This window comes from Aythya ferina (assembly GCF_964211825.1).
Source record: "Aythya ferina genome assembly, chromosome: 1".
NCBI classification, from domain to species: Eukaryota; Metazoa; Chordata; class Aves; order Anseriformes; family Anatidae; genus Aythya; species Aythya ferina.
The window spans coordinates 159,840,354-159,856,079 of record NC_140296.1 but is presented as its reverse complement, the minus strand read 5'-3'; the positions used below and the strand labels follow the sequence as shown (position 1 = coordinate 159,856,079).

Here is a 15,726-nt window from a genome sequence, read left to right as displayed (position 1 = left end):
TCTCTGTTGGACCAGTTCATTTGTATCCAGTCCTTTCTTCTTCCTTGTAGGTACACTGAGTACACAGCAGCTTCACCAAGCGCTGCAGAGATGGACAGCACAGCAGGACAGTACTGCTAAATTCCCTCTCGGATTCCACCAACAGTTCCATTTATCGTGGATGATAGTAAAGCTTAAAAATAAATATCATTAATATTAGCTTAAATATAGCTACACAGTTTGCAAAGGTGTGTGTGTTAAGTCCTGTGGCTACAGAGAATGCTAAAGTCAACAGATTGTAAATCATCCTTCCGTGACCATTAAAGGAAATCGTTAAGTTGTTCCTGAGCAGGGGAACTAATGAAACTCAGTTTCCTATGGTCTTGAGCACATTCACTTTTAGATGTTTAAAAATTAAATTATACTACTATTTTCTATTCTTGACACATACCCTATAAAATTCCCATTCGTTCTCATATAGCCATTCTTCTGTCAAATATTTTGATAGCTGCGTGCAAGCTGCCTCATTTGACTGATTTGGTGAACGGGATCAAAAACTTGGCCTTTCCTTGCTCTAGTTTTAAAAAACACATAGGAAGCTCATCATGGTTGAGATCTCTTGTACTGGTCTGAAACTAAAAGTTTACTATAGATATATGCACAGACCGATGTTGGCAATCTGAATTCCATAGGAACCAGGCCAGCTATGCTATGTCAAGAATATGGGACTTAATACCAGTGGGAGATAAAAATGAAAATGATGACAGTACGGAGATATAAGGAAACAGTCATGCTACTCTAGCTGCCTTGAAACTTCGCTTGAAACTTCACTGCTTTTCATGGTTTGGGGAATATTGCAAACTTTGCTTCTGAACGTCTTGACTCCTTTTCTCGGTTCATCTTCTGCCTGGGAATAAATTGTTCCAGTTTTGCTGATGGCAGTTTCACACTAGCACATTGCTGAACACCAACTGAGGAGGAGTGCATTTTGAAACAATTTTGCAATATATCTTGAATTGAGTATTTCTTGAATTGCTAGAACTCTGTGCTACTCTGCCCTGGGGCAGCCATAGCAACTCTATACATGGTACTGATTTGGCAGGCCTTTCTATATTTTACTTTTTTTGCTTGATGTTTTTTCTATATAGTTGATACTTCCCTTTCATTGTAATAAACATTTTTTTTTAATAAAATGGTGATTGTATAGAAAATATAATAATGTTATAAAAATATTTATCCTAAATGAGGGAACTCACTGACAAGAAGCTTTACATGTTTATCTGTGCCCTTGACATAATCTTTCAACAACACTGTCTGTTCATAATGTATATTCTTGTTTGGATGCATGATGGGTTCATGGGTGTCGTACAAACTACTCAATATCTGAATGATGAACGATTAGGGAATTAAGTATCTGCAATGCTGGAGACGTTCCCAGTAGATAATTTCAGTCCAGGTTCAGGTGAGTTGTAGATACATATGGTAGGTCAAACAAAAATTATAGGATAAACGAACATGCCTGTGACCATGCATAGCTTGTCATATCAGCCTAGCACTGCAATTGCAAGGGCTGCAAGTAAGAGCTCCCTGCTCAGCAGGCTTCCCTTGAAATACATGTGTAGCCATATAGGACCAGTGACTCAGAGGTATCTAGTGCTGATTGTGTTCAGCAGCATGTGAATGGTTGCATTTGTGCACTCTCACTCTTTGCAATATTAAATAAATTGAATGGCTTTGCTCTCCCCTTTCTTTATATGGAAAGGGGTTTAAGTTTTAGGCAAAAAGCTGACTTTGGAAAAATAAGTATATTCTCATTAATTATATTAATGGAGTAATTGTTATAGCTTTGTTTTGAGTTCTCATTTGACTGCTTAGCATTTTTAGTGTATAAATTCATTTTGTTTTATATATTTTAGAAACCTCAGTTGTTAGTTTGACTTCTTTTTCCCTAAACACATTTTAAGGCGAGATAGAAGATCAGTTTTATACAGTTTTTCTTATCTTCCATATTATGTTGCTGAATTTGAGAAACAAAGAAACAAGACTTTTAAAGATTCTTCCAGGTTCTTTAATGTTAGGTATGGAAGAAGACATTTAGAAAGGACTAATGGTTGTATGAATAGTGAAAGAGTTTTTTGGTTTACTTCTGAAGACAACTTGCAGAGGCTGTACAGCTGGCCTTAGCCAGGTTCATGAGTGCTCACAGGTCTAGTGAGACTCCTGCCATCAGCAAGTCATTACTGGTGAGAGCTCTGTGGTGCATTTCCACAAAGAGTCTTCTGGTTTTCTTACGTCTTTCTTTCCCTTCCTCTCCCTAATTTTCTTACCTCAAAAACAGTATGTATTTTTGTCACTGTTGTTTGTTTTAATTTTCTCTGGCGCGTATGGTTTCAGGTGTGAAGTGGTGAAGTGGTGACACACTAGTTTTCAACCCCTGCCATTGGTATTCATGGCTGGATTTAAAGATGTGCTGATCTTCCTTTGCCTCCAACACTGTTTTCAGATCATGAATGTTTGCTTATATTTCACATACAAGATCTCACTGTTACATATGTAGTTGAATATTGTTTTATTTCCTTATATTAGAAAACCTCCCAGCTTTGTGCAAGATAAGAAGATTGAAAGCCATACTGTGTTTTTTACATCTGTCAGAGCATTGTTATTTGTGACACCTAAACTGTGATCAGCTTCTAGCCTAACTGCACCAGTGCTAAATATTCTTGGCATACTTTTATATTGTTTATTTTTAATGCATTTGAAGCCTTTGTATTGTTCTCACATTTTTAGCAAAGAAATTGTTGTTGTTGTTTTTAAAATTGTGTCATAAAAAGAATCAATATGCCTTTCTCTCCCTTTTTCCCTCACAGATGCACAAATACACAAAGTTTGTGCACAGTGATTAAGCATGCAGTGCACAGAATGATGTACTGTAGTTGTTTCTCCTGTGAGTACATTTTCTTTGTTACACTGTTTGCTGTATCCCCTGGAAAATTATTACAGATGCTACAAACTGTATGGAAAAAGCAGTGCTGCTAAAGAGCATGGGGCTATTACTGTTCTGTAGGACTTCGTGCTCACCTGGATCCCGCTGCAGAATCAATGTGTGATGTTGGTGTGAATTCGCATGAGAAGCTCAGCCTGTGAAGTGGAAGTTGCAGGCTTAGGGGTCTAAGATGCAATATAAAGCTTTGTCTTTCAGTTTGTTTTTCCAAGCTCTGCAGTAAATGCTACCGCTTGAATACTCTCCTCTTGATTTCCTTTCTTAGAGGCCCTGCCATGCTCAGCAGGAGTGCATCAGAACTGAGATCTTTCGGTAGCTGAGCTTTCAGCCTCCAGTTCTGTTGTGTCCTTCTAACACAGCACTGCAAGAGAAAAAGAATTATTTATGAGAGATCATACTAGGAGCTAGGCTTCCTGCAAGAGACGGTTAACCCCATCTCCCTGCAGAAACAAAGCATATATATGTATTTTCCTGCATCCTGAATTCCTTTTGTACAAAATGACTTTAAGCTGCCGCAAGCTCTGTGTCTGCTGATGCAGTCAGTCTCATTTGTTCCTGTACACTCAGTTTTCAGAGGTTTAGGTTTTGTGCATACGTTGCTCTCCAAATGCAGGGTTTACAAGACAGACATGAGGTACCCAGTCACTTCAGTGAGCTCTGGATCCCAGCTTAAATGATGGCTTTCAGAGGGCCAAAAGATTAGAAAGAGTTTTGAAGTAGGTGAATCAGCAGGATCTCTATGCAAGGTACAACATGTGAATCACAATCTTCACCTATTCTGAAAGTTGCTGCCTCCCCTCAGATTAAGGGATGTGTTTTCATACCAAAACTAGTTTGTGGTGTGAGAAAGTAATACAACTTTCTGCTTTCTCTATGGTTATATATAGCATACATAATGTGTAAATGCAGTTGCAGTAAGACCTTGGTTACCCGTTTAGCCACTGAAGTCAAAAGGAGTAATTTTTTTTTTCTGCAGTCTCTAACATGATTTTGGATCAACTCTTTAAAAGGGTCAACAGTTCATGGCTGTCCTAGGGGCGAGTTCCTTGTTAACAGGGGTGTGTGGCTAAGCCCATGTGTGGCCACCAGAGCAGGAACACCAGGAAAAGATCCACAACCTTCACAGGAGGGGATTACTTCCATTCACACATTGGCAAATCCCTGTGTAGCAGGAAGAATTCAAGGGATCTCAGAAAATGTTCAGCCCTAAAATACAAGCAGTGGCTGTTGTGGGTTGGGCTTTCTCCAGGCTGCAGCAACTGAGAGCACGGTTCCAGACGCACTGTGGGGCAGGAGAAGGCTGCTGGAGGCTGGGATGAAGGAGAAGAGGGGTCCTCCTGGCCCACCTTTGGGGCCAGTGCGTGGTTGTGCCTCCCACAGCCATAGGTAGTTCAGTCAGGTGCTGCGTCCTCAGAGAGGTGTGAATACAGGTTTCTGCTTAAAAATGCTACGAACTTGTAAATTCATACAGTACTTATTTTGTAAAAATAACAGAATTGCACTTCTTTGATAAAGCTATAAGTACATACAGCTGAGAAACCCATGTGTTGTGATTGTAAAGGGGCACTATAAAGCAGCTCCCCTCACTGCAATCATCTCTCTGTTTCAGAAGATCGGCGTGTCAGTGAGCTCTCACCCCTCCTCTGCCCTTTTGTGTGGGTCCTGAGATCAGTAAAGCAGCAAATATTTGTTTCATTCTTGCTCAAAGACTCCTCTGGTAGCACAGAAAAAAAAACAACAAAGGTGTATGGGGAAATGCAGTGCTGTTGTGTGGTTTTGGCAGTGGGATTTTATTATTCTTATTATATTCTTAAGGGAATTTCAGTTCTGGTCTGTTCAGGCCCATGCAGAGTGCAGTGAGCACGGCAGCAGCGCAGGCCGGCGTGCCGAGGCCCGCTGGTCGCAGCTTGCCATGCCTCACTGCAAGGCCTTGTCACCGCCATGCCCCATGGCCTGGGCCACAACGGGGCCGCTGAGCTCTCGCCCAGCCCAGCTCTCATCCTCAGCCTGCGAAGAGGGGCCGCCACCCCAGGGTCATGGCAGCCCGCAGCCTGCTCACTGAGGCCCAGGGCTGGGAGTGTTTTTTTTCTGGATGTCACCACTCTGTGCTCTCCGGGAAGCCATTCCGGTCTTCTGAGCAGTGTCTGCTCCCCATCCCATGCAAAGATGAGTGTCATTTAATTGGCTTTGCAGCGTATTCCCGTGTCTTTAAACGTAAAACGATCTACAGAAATGAAAGAAGATCTGTTTATATTTAGCTACGGCCAAAAGCCTAACCAGTCTTTTAGGTTTCACTTACGATACAGAATTGCTGGTGTTTTGTTGCTGGTCCAAAAGTTATGAGAGAATAAAACTCCCAAGATCAGCTAGTTTGAAGGAGAGTTGTTGTATTTTGAACAGTATACATCTTCTGAAACCGTTGTTGACTAGGGTTTATTCTTAACCAGTCTCTTTAAGTTTTGGATCTAATCTCACCTTAAAAGCACAAGGTTAAATAATTCTTTACACCTGTTTGTGGAGTTCAAGAGAGGGTGCTTCACAGTTGCTGTTTGATCTGATTTCAAGGTCTGCCAGCTTGCGAACAGAGTTTTTTTTTTTTTTTTTTCTACCTCTGCTGAGGAGTCATGTGAGGTTTTTTTCAGCTGTTGTTGCTTCATTTGAACAAAATAGCAACAAAACCTTCAGGTACAGCACTCCTTTCTGGAAAAATGTTCAAAGTCTGCTAAGTTATCAAAAAAAATAAGCACCTAGCAACAGATTGCTTAGGATACGTGTGGATTTGATGTGATTCAGTAACAAACAACTCAGCAAACATTGCCAAATGTTTTTTTCTGCACTGTTATAAGTTGCCCCCTTAATTAATTTTCAGAGAGCATTGCATTAATAATAGAAAGGAATTTATTGAGTAAGCAACAGCAAGCAAAACAGCGCTGGGCGGCCGGGGAGTCTCGGCTCCACCAACGGCGCGCACCTCACCCCCGCCAGGGTCCCTTTTTATATCTTGGTAATTCTGGGATTACGCAGCACATCCTGGTATATTCTGCGACTGCGCGCACTGTTGCTAGGGGGTCGTCTCTGTCCCTCTGGTGGTCGTGAAGATGAAGGCCATAGTCTTCCTCCGCGTTGTGGTTCAACTTCTTTTTTTTTATTTGGTCATGTTGGCCCAGCGTGAGACAGGAATGCAGGATGTTGATACACTAGTTTAGCAACTTATCAGGAGATGGTTACATGAACTTTGCAGCAGTGTCTTTGAACAAAAGAGGCAACTGAGATGCAGAAGGAGAGAAGGGGAGGGGGTTCTCTTTTTTGTTACATTAAGCAAAAGAATTTTCATAGTGTCTAGCCAAGTATTATACATCTTACTTCAGCAGGGAGCTTTTGCAACTCCTGCTCCTCAAACGGAACTCCTTGTTTTATAATACAAAAGACAATGAACAAACATTTATTGTGTATTACAATCCCTCCTTTTTCTTTTAGTTACTCATTTTGTTCATTGAAGCTCTGCAATGCCTGGCTATTAAGAACTAATGTTTCCTCGATTCCTTCGTTGGTACTTATTGGCTCGTATTTGGCATGTATGAGCATTAGATGTGCCGCTTCTAAACATCCCTTTACAATCGCAATCAATTTATTAAAAATATATGGTCCAAAAGTTATTGCTATTTTTAATAACAACAAAGGTCCTGCTATTGTTGATAATAAAGTAGTAAGCCAAGGTGAATAATTAAACCAAGATTCGTACCAGCTCTGTTGGGCTTCATTCTCCTGTTTCCTTTTTTCCAACCCTTCCCTGGGTCTTGCCATTGTATCTCTTACCACTCCAGTGTGATCAGCATACACAGCATTCCTCTTTCAGGGCTGCAAACAGCCCATCCTGTTGAAAAATACCAAATCTAATCCCCTACGATTTTGTAACACTACCTCTGAAGTGACCTGATAGATTTTCCAGGGCCGAGATGGATTGTTCAGTTTGGGTCAGGTCCTCGTCCACAGCAACGCGTAAGGAAGTAAATTCTTGATTTTGTTTAACCAATGAGGCTACCCTGGTCCCCACTCTAGCTCCTCCCAGGATTATTAGGGTGGCCAAAGTTAGAGCCGTGAATGGTTCCCGTCTTTCCAGATGATAACTTGCCACTGTGTGCTGGGTATACATACAATCCTCAGGGTGGTATAGAATCCTTGGTATAATTATCACCTGTATACAAAAATCACGAGACGCATTAAAGAGTTTTAGTGATAGACAAAGAGTTACGCCCACTCATGAACAAACCCACCTAGCGTTGTTGGCTGGGATTAGCCACTCGGTTGATTGTTTTCCATTCTCCATGGTATTACATAGATGACACTTCCCACTAGGAACCGTGCCCACACACCTACCACCTCCAGTGACTTGTGTTAGTGTTACCCTTATGTCTTTTCCCCAACTGCAATGTAGAGGGCTGTTCTTGTTTGTGCGGGTGGGCTCCCCAGGATCCCCAATAGCATCATAATATGAAGGCCTTATACTAAAGCATAATCAACAGTGTTTTGTTACATTTGGGCTTGTTTTGTTTAATAATTGGTAGCTGGCATTCATGACCCCCCCCCATATGTTATTCTCAACTATGTTATCATTCTCAGCTTTACCTGAGCTTGTAGGGCTGCCGAGGGTTGGCACTGTAGTATTTTCCACAGGCTGGATTCCCTGGACATTTTCTGACAATACCTCATTTGTTCCTACTGCCTGGGGCCTATCAGCATCCTCCTTTTTATTAGTATGAGTCCTCCCCTATCTGTTCTGTGTTCGTAAAATCTGACATTTTCCTAGTACCCACCTAGTATCGTCCAAGTTTGTTATATTTATATATAGAACCTTGCAAATTTCTTTATTTCCATGGAAGGTTCCTGTATACCCTATACCATGCCCTTGCCACCTGTAACGGGGATCCACTTGTCAGTTACAACCTTGCGGCCCATATCCCACTTGTAAGAATTTATTCCGACCAGCCCCGAGTGTCCAGTCCGTAGCAATGGTTTCACACCCCCAGTATGCACAATAATATGCGTTTGGATAATTACAGTACCCCTTTCCTGGGTTAGAACTTGGGCAGAAATAAAATCCTGATAGGTTAAAGCGTGGCTGCACTGACACCAGGTCACATAATGTGATGCGGAAACTGGGAGCACCCGCTGTCGTTGTTTGCTGGATGATGAATTGATCCTCCCATCTGATTAAGCTCCATTTAAAAGGCTGGTGGGGATGCGCAGACCCATAGCTGACCAAAACGATGATACTGACTCCCATGTATCGTAGGAGGTGGTCGGAGCCCATCTAAATTGTCGGCCCCTCAGTCCCCCACCGTTTTCACTTCTCTGCCTTGCTTGTCAGTTCGGTTGTAGCGAACTACAAGGTATCGGTTCTTCTTGGCAGCAGCAGTGTTCTTCAGGGGAACCTACTAGGGAGCCTTCGAAACAGGGCCTCCTCCCCTTCCCACGATACACAGATAATACACAATACTTATCGAGTCCGTCTTAGTGTCAGCTTCAAGTCGTCAGGGCCTGGAGCTGCCTCCCATTTACGTTCCCGGATTGGTCCTTTCACTCGGCCGGCATGCGTCCATCCTTTCTGCGCAGTTCGAATAGCCGTTTCTGTGGTAAGCAAAACAACATAGGGGCCTTCCCCATCGTGGTGTTAAAGAAGTCTCTTTCCAAGTCTTAATTAGAATTGAGGGTGATCAAGTGGCAATTCCGAGTCATAGGGCATACCATATAGCATTTCAAAAGGAGAAATTCCTATACCAGTTCTGGGCTGTGTCCATATGTTTAACAGTGCAAGAGGTAAGCATTTTACCCAAGAAGCCTTAGTTTCCAGCACAAGTTTTGTTAGTTGTTTCTTAATTTCACCATTCATTTGCTCTACCTTTCCAGAAGAGGAGGGGTGCCAGGGGCTGTGAAAATCCCACTCAATCTCTAAGGCCTGCTTTAATCCTTGCAGTAAAGCTTTACACCCATTCAGTCACGTGGTCGATTAGGACAAACAAGTAACTCAGTAAAATCTACCTGTATACTTTGGAAAGGTCAAAGCCCTGGCTCCCGTCCCCCTCTAGATAGGTTACAGAAGACCTTTTTATTTATCCTTTGACATATAGTACATCCTCTGCATGTGTGCTTCCCTAAAGTATATATTCCTACACAGACATGCTTTCTTAGAACAACATCACACATTGCTTGCACCTCCCAATGATTCTTCTGATGTAAAACAGTTATTTGCCTCATTATCACTTTATTCAGCATTTCTCTCCCATCAGGGAGTATCGATTTTCCTTAAAATGATCCACATATTTATAACATTAATACCTCCTTGGGAGGTTGTAATTGCTCCAAAATCTTTTTTAGAATTTATCCAAATAGATAGGTGTCCCTGTAAACCCCTAAAGTAAAATTGTCCACCTATATTGTTGCTTCCGCCCCCATTTCAGGGTCTTTCCAGTCAGAGGTGAATATACGTTTGCTCTCAGGGCCTGAGAGCACTCCATTAATAACACTGTTATTCCAGTCTAACAATTTACTAGTTGAATGCCCAATTTAATCATCAAATCCCTTCCCAACAAGTTAGTTTCCGCCTTGGATACATACAATAATTGCCCAGTGATCATTTTATCCCCTGGTCTCAGCTTGGTATCCCCCAAAAGTGGCACTGTTATCCCAGTCCCTTCTACCCCCATCACATTTAGGGTTTCATTAGTTAATTTAATCCCTGATACTTTACAAGTCAGTAATGACTTAGCTGCTCCAGTGTATTGGGTTTGATGGCAAGGTTTGAGGGTGTGTGAGGGGTGTGGGGGTGGGAAACTGCAGTGGCAGCCCCCGTGGAAAACAAAACAAAACAAAAACAGAAACCTCCCCGTGGTAGATAAGGGACAATTTCATCTGGCCCTAAAGGGGCCCACTGCTGCCCAGAGCCAAGCCACAGCAACATAGTCTGTGCCTCTGTGAGAGCACATCCACGAAAACAAACAAACAAACAAACAAACAAACAAAAACCTGCTGCTCAACAGCAGCTGGGAGAGCGAGAAACCCCCTCGCAGACACCAAAGTCAGTGCAGAAGGAGGGGGAGGAGGCGCTCCAGGCGCTGGAGCCGAAGCCCCCCTGCGGCCGCTGGAGAGGCCCCTGGTGGAGCAGGCTGTTCCCCCCTCCCTGATGCTTGGGAAACTGAACAAACACCACAACAAATATGCAAATATACCAAAACTTCTAGACTGTTACTTAGATAATACCTACATCACCTTTCCCTGCTCATTCAACTTCGAATACCTTTAACACTTTCCACAAACCTTTTAACACTTCCTTTATCTTTCTCTAGCCTTTACTTTTCTAATGCCGACATCAAAGGCTCAGTCAGGGGCCAACTTAATTCCATACCTTTTCCCTCCAAGATGCTGAAACAACATCAATATACAACATTTCATCCTGTTTTCCTTCTCTCCACAAAAACATTGACTGTAATATGGTGTTATAATTAGTAGTTCCATTTAGGGGCCACTCCGCTCCATCCTCTAGTTTATAAAGTGGCCACCACTGATTACAATATTTGATAAGAGTTCTTTTACTTTCTGTACCCTCTCACCCCACTATATCCCTCCAATGTGTTAGTATACATCCTAGGAGGCTTTTCCTCGGGATTTCTTTGCTTTGAACTTTTCCTATTGTAATCTACAGTGGTTAATATTCCACCGTTTTCCTAGAAGCTCTTTACTAGTCAATCCCAATCCCTCCAAAATCCACAATATACAGATACACAAGTAAAAACAGACCACTGTAAATTAACTGCCTGTAGACAATTACACTGGGGACATTTAAACCTGATGAGCCGATAATATGCCTGGGCAAATTTTGTTCCCTTAGACATACACCTCAATGGCAGTTCTTATATTTACATATTAACATATTAACATATGTATAAAAGAACACTTTAACAAAAATGCCCGGGCTTTTATATATACAATATACAATGTACAGTTATTATTCCAGTTAGAATTATTCCTCAGCAGCTGCAAACATTATGCCAGTTGCCATTAAAGATCACTTACCCTCCTCCTGTCTCTTTCTTAAAATCTCAGACGTCCCCGGAGTTAATGGGGACTGCCACATATTCCTAGTCACTGGTCTCTGAGTGCTAGAATCAGAGTTGCTATCAGAGTCTCCCCGGGGTTGCAGATTAGGAAGCCCGGGAGTTGGAGGGGCTGCAGGTGGGGATGGTGGAATATAGGGAGGCAGTGGGGCTGGAATCTCTAATTCTCGGTTTATCTTGTGCCTCCCATCCCCTCCTTTTTCTTTTAGAGGATATAAATTGGCTCGAGTTTCCGAGCTGATCCACAAATGTGCATATTCACTTTCTTCCAAACTAAAAGGTTCTTTTGAGTTTACATAAATATTTAGGGCCTGGCAAACCCAATCTTCAAAGGACCCAAATACAGGCCAGTAAAGGTGGTCTCCTCAAATCTGTTTACCACCCCAAACTTCAACACAATAATGTATCATTTTTACTTTATTCCTTCCCCGCCTAAAAGGGGAATCCTCCCAATTTTTAATCATTAATCCCGGAGTAACCTAACATCAGACGTTACCCCGCCCATGGGACCAGAAGGCTTACTCTTCTTCTGTCCCATCTTCTGGAGCGCCTTCACACACACACACAAATCGCTTCCCCCTTTTCGTGGCCCAGTCCCTCGCGGGATGTGGGAACTGCACTACCGAGGGGTCCGCACTCGCTTCGTCCACAATTGGACGTCTCACAGCGACACGCTCCAGGATACCCAACCCCAACCGAACGGATCACCGGCCTATACTTACTCACTCCTGAGTCTTCGTTCGGTCTTCGTGCACAAAGATTACTAGGGGTTGCCGGCTTTATTTGCTTGCTGCCGAATTTAGGGTTCGTCGGTGAAGGATTTGAATGAAAGCAGTCCTAGCGAAGGCCGCTGAAATCAGCGGGGCGCCCCCTCCGAAGGTCTTTCAATCAGATTGCCTTCATCCGAGTCACGGCACCAAATTTGTTATAAGTTGCCCCCTTAATTAATTTTCAGAGAGCATTGCATTAATAATAGAAAGGAATTTATTGAGTAAGCAACAGCAAGCAAAACAGCGCTGGGCGGCCGGGGAGTCTCGGCTCCACCAACGGTGCGCACCTCACCCCCGCCAGGGTCCCTTTTTATATCTTGGTAATTCTGGGATTACGCAGCACATCCTGGTATATTCTGCGACTGCGCGCACTGTTGCTAGGGGGTCGTCTCTGTCCCTCTGGTGGTCGTGAAGATGAAGGCCATAGTCTTCCTCCGCGTTGTGGTTCAACTTCTTTTTTTTTATTTGGTCATGTTGGCCCAGCGTGAGACAGGAATGCAGGATGTTGATACACTAGTTTAGCAACTTATCAGGAGATGGTTACATGAACTTTGCAGCAGTGTCTTTGAACAAAAGAGGCAACTGAGATGCAGAAGGAGAGAAGGGGAGGGGGTTCTCTTTTTTGTTACATTAAGCAAAAGAATTTTCATAGTGTCTAGCCAAGTATTATACATCTTACTTCAGCAGGGAGCTTTTGCAACTCCTGCTCCTCAAACGGAACTCCTTGTTTTATAATACAAAAGACAATGAACAAACATTTATTGTGTATTACATGCACTACAGGACAGCAGTTTTAGCTCAGGGCCTGAGCCCTTTGATTTCTTCTTATTTTTTGGTGAGTCGCAGGTGGGTAGTGATTTTAATTTCCTATAGCTAGTGAGGTTTCTGCATGGTCTGAGCAGAGGAGGATCCTGCCAAATTAAAGTGTTCTGTGGTTGCATCAGCAACACAAAAGTAGAGCTAGGTGGTGAAATGTGCAGAGCAATTTGGGCGCTATTGGGTAGCCACCGGCTGGCTTGACGGGGAGGGCTTGGTTGATCTCTTTGCATCAATAATCAGGGATTCAGGATTCAAGAGGGCTAGAAAAGTGTAGAAAATTCCTCGCTTCCCTTCTTTTGGCTGAAGACTCTCGCTACAATCAGTGGCAGCAAACTGTCCTCACTAGGAGGTGTGGTTGTTGGGCTTGGCTGAGGACGTGGACCCACCAAGGGGGAGGGCTGCAAACTGAGCTGAGCCTTGTCTCAAGCCCCCTTCATCATCCTGCTCTCTGGCGAGGTTTCCCAGTGGCTCTGCCTGCCAAAGCAGGAGGAAGAGCAGCTTCTGAGCTTGGAGGAGGGCTGGGAGGCTATGCACATTAGCGCTGGAAAAGCCCAATGAAATGCAATAGAAATCAAAATACCATTTGTTGTCTTACCCGTTGGAACAATTCACAGCAAATATTTCCTTTTTATGAGGACAGCAATTTATTTGAAGATGTGTTTCATAATCATGTTCTTAGCATGTCGATGAAAGGCCTTGCTCGTTCCCGTTGTGATATTTCTAAGAGTGGTTTGGCAAATGAGAAAGGGGAAGTGCTGTGTAACAATTGCAGCAAAGGCACAAAGTAAATTGAAAACCAGACAGGCCATGCTATTCTTTGTTAGCATCTTTTGCTCCAGTGAACTTAGAAGTTGCTGCAACTATAGCAAGTAAAATTCAAATCATGAGTGTGCTATTTGTGTGCCTTCAATCAGGTAGCTCCTTCCCACATGGTGGCTGAGAGTGGCTGAAGTGCTTTGTTTCCTCTCTACTGTATGGCTTAAATAGACCCTTTTTAGTAGTAATATTAGCTTCCATTTCGTATTTATCTTGGGTCTGTTTATCAAGCTTGTTGTATTAAATGATCTAGAAGAAGCAGCTAAAAACTCTGAAGATACAGCCCAGTATCAGAAAAAATAGGAAGAAAACGAAGTTGCAGCAAGAACCTCAGCATGGTTTTTAATACTAGATGAAATGTTACATGTTGCTTGCAAGTGCAGAAGCAAGTTCTACAAGATATGCAACGTTATTTGTCCTCACCACAGGGCCAAATGCAGACATAATGTTGTGGGAAAGGGAAGGAAGGGAAGGGAACGGACTGGGTGGTGGGCTGGCAGCTCTTTCATTGTGAGACCAGGACTGCAGACCAGCCCAAGCAGTATTGCTGAGGGTTGGTGCTGCCTGTGCTATCTGCTTCCACCTTACCTTACAATAATTCCTTCAGGACAAAAAGAAAATAAATCTTTAAAGATATAAAATGAAACAGATTTTTTTTTTTCCAAGAGAAAAAGTGGTTTCTGTGGCATTATCTCATTCTGTGGGTATGGTACATTAGTCAGAGATTTTGTTTTGAAAAGCAAAGTAATCATTGCTTTTCTGTAAAATCACCATTTAAAATTTTTAAATAAAATTACAGTTTTTAAGCAATAATCATTTTGCTGAACATGAGAAAACTTTGACATTTTTCTTTGGCTAGGAATTTAGAAAGTGCTCATTTTCACTCTGTAAAAAAATAATAATCTTCTGAGAAGGAAGAAAAAAAGGAACAATAAGAATCCTTTTGTCACTTACAAATGCCACTAAATGCTATGTAAGTAATAATATTTATTCACTTGTTCCAATGGCAGAAACTAGCTCAGGGACGTGCTTCTCTTGTCTGTGACCTAGCAGTCAAATTTTAGGGGATTCAGTGACAGACACGGTCTCTCCTGTCCCTCAGGACCATCGCACAAGGCTGGATTTTTCAAGAATGACCCCTGGTTTCTGGAGGGCCTTTGGTTGACATCTCCAGGCAGAGCCCATCTAAAAAAGTCAAGGCAACACTGTCCATGAGCTAACCAAGTTAGCTGCATCAATGGTTGCTTATTTTGAGCTCTTCACCTTGTGGTGATGGTTCCGTTTCCTTTTGCTGAGCATTTTGCTCAGAAGCTACTATTTCAGGCAAGCAACATCCGAACCAATTAAACCTAATTTTAAATATGTGTCCAAAATGGTATTACATCTTCAAAAATGAAGCTTAGTGTGGTTTTGAATACATGCTTTGGTCTCCCATCAGTTTTTTAAATGTACGTCTCAAGAGTTTCCAGCAGGCTCCTCCCCTTCTTCCTGCAGAAATTAAGGGAATAAGGTTTCCTTTAGAAAAATGTCATATCAAAACGTTCCTAGCTACTACTGTCCTGTTCTATTATCACTGTCTGTGCACAGATGTAAGAGTTCATAAATAGCTTTTGCTGTGCTGTACAGCTCGGTACAGCCCAACACGCTGTGGTAGAAGAGCTGTAATAGAGGGGAAGGAAAGAGCACAGCCGCAGGTGTTGTGCAGCGCCCTCAGGCACAGCCTCAGCTATGTTTCCCTTGCAGTGTGCATATATCCTGGCTGTTGGGAGCCATGAATTTGCAGTCTCTAGTTCTAATTAAGAGGAAGGAAAGAAAGGATGGGATGAACACCACTGTCATCTCACAGTGCTAGACTGTATGACATAAGGTAGCATTTGCTTCTTGGTGACAGACAGAAAATAAAAGATACTGACTGAGAAAGGTCTGAAGCGGATCATTTTTGTCTAATTAAACATATTCTCCAAGCTCTGTATTTTAAATGAATTAAGCTGAAAAAAATCAGTTCACCTTTTCTTTCTCTAGACCTTTTTCAAATGCCTCACTTTTAAATTGTATTGTTCTTGATTCCAGAAAATAAAGCTTTCAAGTCATTAGTGCTAAAATTTATTTCTGAGGTCTTACTGGCTTTTATTTCCTTACATTTTCTTTTTTACAAAACATCTAAAACCCATTCCTGACACACAGAAACAAGGTTGTTTGATTTCAGTTTTGTGCCAACTAATTAACTTAC

At 42.4% G+C, this 15,726-nt stretch overlaps 1 protein-coding gene and 1 long non-coding RNA gene across 4 annotated transcripts in view; one reads left to right on the top strand and one right to left on the bottom strand.

The window, feature by feature from the left end:
• The window catches only part of TMCC3 (transmembrane and coiled-coil domain family 3), a 139,400-nt gene that overhangs the window by 16,796 nt on the left and 106,878 nt on the right, over positions 1-15,726 (top strand). The gene's annotated exons all lie outside the window — the stretch shown is intronic.
• Positions 5,861-12,627, bottom strand: LOC311444708. Of its 3 annotated transcripts, none has more exons than XR_014698008.1 (2): positions 11,814-12,627; positions 5,861-8,673 (listed from the first exon to the last, which is right to left on the bottom strand). It is a non-coding gene; the product is annotated as an uncharacterized lncRNA (long non-coding RNA). The 3 variants fall into 3 exon arrangements; XR_014698009.1 differs by having other exon boundaries at positions 5,861-8,635; XR_014698010.1 differs by having other exon boundaries at positions 5,861-8,608.